Source organism: Anopheles marshallii (assembly GCF_943734725.1).
Source record: "Anopheles marshallii chromosome X unlocalized genomic scaffold, idAnoMarsDA_429_01 X_unloc_198, whole genome shotgun sequence".
Lineage (NCBI taxonomy): Eukaryota > Metazoa > Arthropoda > Insecta > Diptera > Culicidae > Anopheles > Anopheles marshallii.
In genome coordinates this window covers 22,723-27,834 of record NW_026525777.1, presented here as the reverse complement: position 1 = coordinate 27,834, position 5,112 = coordinate 22,723, and the positions used below count along the sequence as shown (strand labels likewise).

At 50.8% G+C, this 5,112-nt stretch overlaps 1 pseudogene; it reads right to left on the bottom strand.

The window, feature by feature from the left end:
• Positions 1 to 926: 926 nt before the first annotated feature.
• Positions 927 to 1,083, bottom strand: LOC128717106 (5.8S ribosomal RNA; annotated as a pseudogene).
• Between the last annotated feature and the right edge of the window lie 4,029 nt (positions 1,084 to 5,112).

Below are 5,112 nucleotides of genomic sequence, written 5' to 3'. Positions count from 1 at the left end.
TGCACGGTAGCCGACCCGGCGGGGGCCGACCACCGATGAATATCGCCGCCCGGAACATTGAGCTCAACAGGTTTGCGTCCCCTAGGCAGTTTCACGTACTATTTGACTCTCTATTCAGAGTGCTTTTCAACTTTCCCTCACGGTACTTGTTTTCTATCGGGTCTCATGGCGGTATTTAGCTTTAGAAGGAGTTTACTCCCACTTAGTGCTGCACTATCAAGCAACACGACTCCATGGAGCCGACCGTCTACCACCTCACATTAGTGCCGTTCTACGGGCCTATCACCCTCTATGGGAGCGAATGGCCACATTCAAGTTGAACTTGAACTGTTTGCACCGTGCGTGAAAGATAACGGACCGGTCCAGTACACGGATCGGACAGGCGCGCATACACGCCGTCCCTACGTGCTGAGCTTTTCCGTTTCGCTCGCAGCTACTCAGGGAATCCGGTTGGTTTCTCTTCCTCCCCTTATTAATATGCCTTAATTCTGGGGGTCTCTCACACATCACTTGAGGCCTACGTGATTTGGTGAAATGGTAAATAGTAGCACATACTGCTGCTGCCTTCTCTACACCCGCGTTCGATGGGTGAACGTGTTCATGTGCCGCTCGCGTTACACGACTCGACCAGACGGCGGGTCCTGACAACAGACGGCAAGCCTAGTGTTCGAGGGCTTCCGGTGCTACCAGGTTGTCTTATAGCCGAAGTTCGTACCGTGCGACACGACACCGACCCGTTGGGTAACAACAACAGTACCGCCTTACATTTCAGCGCCAAGATCCCCCGGAACGGGAGGCGCGCACGCCATTGATGCACAGTGCCGCCCAACGCGTGCAGACCAGTGACACTAGGCGGGCTGCTCGCCTAATATGCCACGGTGCACGCGCGCGCACTGAAGTAATATTTGTGTAACAAGGTCTTGGGTAGGCACTCAAGAATGTGTGCATCGGTCGGGTTTAACGTCCGATGCGCCATATGCGTTCAACGTGTCGGTGTTCATGTGTCCTGCAGTTCACATTCTGACGCGCATTTACGCTGGGTCTTCATCGATCCATGAGCCGAGTGATCCCCTGCCTAGGGTTTTTCCGTACACAACTCTCTATCTCTATGTTTGGTGCATCTTATAAAACGGGCAGCGGGACCATGCACCCCGATCCCATTGCTGCCCGTATAGGTCTGATTGGTCTTCTGCCTCTTAGTGGCATCGCGCGTCTGCTTGAAATCTACCGCACGATACCACTCCAGCTCTTGTTCCGAACCATTATGTCTGGTTGCCACCACATCTTTGTCCACCATGCACCGAATGGACATTTGCGAGAGGCCTACCTCCGCTCGCGTATCGCGCCGATTAAGTTTTTAAAAGAGGAATAGCCGACTGTTTCGGCGCGATACCATAGATCCAGTTCTGCTAGCCAACACTCTCACTCTAATGATCCTTCCGCAGGTTCACCTACGTAACAACCTTGTTACGACTTTACTTCCACACACACCCAGCTCTTGTTCCGAACCATTATGTCTGGTTGCCACCACATCATTGTCCACCATGCACCGAATGGACATTTGCGAGAGGCCTCGCTCCTCTCGCTTGTATCGCGCCGATTAAGTTTTTAAAAGAGGAATAGCCGACTGTTTCGGCGCGATAACCATAGATCTAAGTTCTGCTAACCCAACAACTCTCACTCTAACGATCCTTCGCAGGTTCACCTACGTAAACCTTGTTACGACTTTTACTTCCACACACACCCAGCTCTTGTTCCGAACCACTATGTCTGGTTGCCACCACATCTTTGTCCACCATGCACCGCATGGACATTTGCGAGAGGCCTACGCGCTCTCGCTTGTATCGCGCCGATTAAGTTTTCAAATTAGGAAAGGCCGATTTGTTTCGGCGCGATACTGGCAACACCTCTCCACTCTCGATCCGTACACCACCGTGTCTGGTTGTCACCTCGCCAGACATCTATGTCCACCATGCACCGAATGGACATGTGCGATTGGCTACGCGCCTCTCGCTTGTATCGCGCCGATTAAGTCTTCAAATTAGGAATAGCCATAAGTTTCGGCGCGATACCATCGATACAGTTCTGCTAACCACAACTCTCACTGTAATGATCCTTCCGCAGGTTCACCTACGGAACCTTGTTACGACTTTTACTCCTCTAAATCATCAAGTTCGGTCAACTTCGGCCATGCAACTGCAGCTCACGGAGGAACCGCGGAAGGTGTGCCTCCAGAGACCTCACTAAATAATCCATCGGAGTAGCGACGGGCGGTGTGTACAAAGGGCAGGGACGTAATCAGCGCTAGCTAATGACTAGCACTTACTAGAAATTCCAGGTTCATGGGGACCGTTGCCAGTCCCAATCCCGACTAAATGAGCATTTGGGTGATTTCCGTTCCTCTCGGAATAGGGGGCGCCAATTGGCGAGAACACGCTGCTGCTCACATTGTAGCACGCGTGCAGCCCAGAACATCTAAGGGCATCACGGACCTGTTATCGCTCATTCTCACCTTGCTAAACACAAGTTGTCCCGCTAAGCAGGGCAAACGTGCCGACGACCACCCGTGAAGGGGCCGCCGGCCTTGACGTCAGGTGCGCCCGAAGGTGCACAGCTGACAGCGTTCTAGTTAGCTTGTTTGAGTCGCGTTCGTTATCGGAATTAACCAGACAAATCATTCCACGAACTAAGAACGGCCATGCACCACTACCCTTAAATTTGAGACAGAGCTCTCAATCTGTCTTACTCGATAAGTTCGGACCTGGTAAATTTTCCCGTGTTGAGTCAAATTAAGCCGCAAGCCTCCACTTCGTTGTGGTGCCCTTCCGTCAATTCCTTAAGTTTCAACTTTGCAACCATACTTCCCCCGGAACCCGATTTTGGTTTCCCGGAAGCGACTGAGGCACCGAATAGGGTAGCGTCTCCAATGCTAATTGGCATCGTTTACGGTTAGAACTAGGGCGGTATCTAATCGCCTTCGATCCTCTAACTTTCGTTCATGATTAATGAAAGCATCCATGGCAAACGCTTTCGCTTCGGTCGGTCCTACGACGGTCTACGAATTTCACCTCTCGGCGCCTAATACCAATGCCCCCCACTACTTCTGTTATCATTACCTCTGGGTCTACGTCCAACCAACGAAAGCATCAGACCGAGGTCATATTCCATTATTCCATGCAAGATTATTCTCGGCCAACGCGACCCGCGGAGGGCCGGACGCTTTTGTACTAGCCTGCTGTGAGCACTCTAATTTGTTCAAGGTACATGTGAGTACCCAGGGCACCATGAGGGGCCGGGCCGATTTAACCAGTTCCCGGTACCCGTTCACGGAGTAACGCCCAGGCACACCATTGTGAGTCGCAGCCGCGAGCACGCTCACGGACGATCCCGGCGTGTAACCGGGCGCCCGCGGCGGTCGCGAGTCTGGACGGGGAATCAACTTCGAACGTTTTAACCGCAACAACTTTAATATCGCTAGTGGAGCTGGAATTACCGCGGCTGCTGGCACCAGACTTGCCCTCCACTTGATCTTGTTGAAGGATTTATACTCAACTCATTCCAATTATGGACCATCGTTAGAGAGGTCCATATTGTTATTTCTCGTCACTACCTCCCCGTGCCGGGATTGGGTAATTTACGCCAGCTGCTGCCTTCCTTGGATGTGGTAGCCATTTCTCAGGCTCCCTCTCCGGAATCGAACCCTGATTCCCCGTTACCCGTCGCAACCATGGTAGTCCTCTACACTACCATCAATAGTTGATAGGGCAGACATTTGAAAGATCTGTCGTCAGTCGGCGAGCGACCATACGATCTGCGAGCTTATCCAGACTTCAACTCAAGCCGCCCGGAGGCGATTGGTTTAACTAATAAGTGCACCAGTTCCAGTACCCAGAGGGCACCAGTCCGGCCTGTTGCATGTATTAGCTCTGGCTTTTCCACAGTTATCCAATGAACTCATGGGTTATGATCTTGTAAATTATAGCTGTTATACTGAGCCTTATGCGGTTTCACTTTCTAGGAAGCTTGTACTTAGACATGCATGGCTTAACCTTTGAGACGAGCGTATATCACTGGTAGGATCAACCAGAATTCATTCGACTTCCCAACAACATTAACCCTAAGTCAACCCGAAGCCGTTAAGCAACAGGAGACCACCGTTCTCTTGGCCAACTTGTTGTGTGCAGCACACTCCACCGAGACACTCGTATCACCACTTCTAATAATTCGCTTTAGGTGTACGTGCCTTACTCACGCAACCTTACTCGTATCATTTTGTGTGTTTCCAGCAATCCAACACTATGTGAGCTATTCCAACTTGTACGTTCAACTGGTGAACATTATGTTGTGAAGGCGAGCTCCACTGTACTTACCACCGGGTATGGTGTTCGTACAACCATCAGTAAACATGCGAACCAACGACGATCGAAGGAATGAATTCCGATCTCAGCATCGTTGGCTATGATCGGACAATTTACGGGCTTGCAATCCTCTACTTTCCAAGACCACAGTAGCGGTCTTCAACGTGCGTTCAACTTTCCAACACTTGTGAGCTATTCCAATCTATGCGTCCAACTGGTGAACATTATGTTGTGAAGGCGAGCTCCACTGTACTTACCACCGGGTATGGTGTTCGTACAACCATCAGTAAACATGTGAACCAACGACGATCGAAGGAATAAATTCCGTTCTCAGCATCGTTGGCTATAATCGGGCAATTTACGGGCTTGCAATCCTCTCCTTTCCATGACTACCGGAGCAGTCTGGAATGTGTGTTTCCAGCAATCCAACACTATGTGAGCTATTCCAATCTATGCGTCCAACTGGTGAACATTATGTTGTGAAGGCGAGCTCCACTGTACTTACCACCGGGTATGGTGTTCGTACAACCATCAGTAAACATGTGAACCAACGACGATCGAAGGAATAAATTCCGTTCTCAGCATCGCTGGCTATGATCGGGCAATTTACGGGCTTGCAATCCTCCTATGCACCTGGCAATGTATGGTAGTGTTTCCTGCTGCTTTCCTGATTTGGATGTGTACCATGGCCTTTATCAGGCACTCTCTACTAGCTCCGGAATCGAACCCTGATTCCCGCTTCCCGTCACAACCA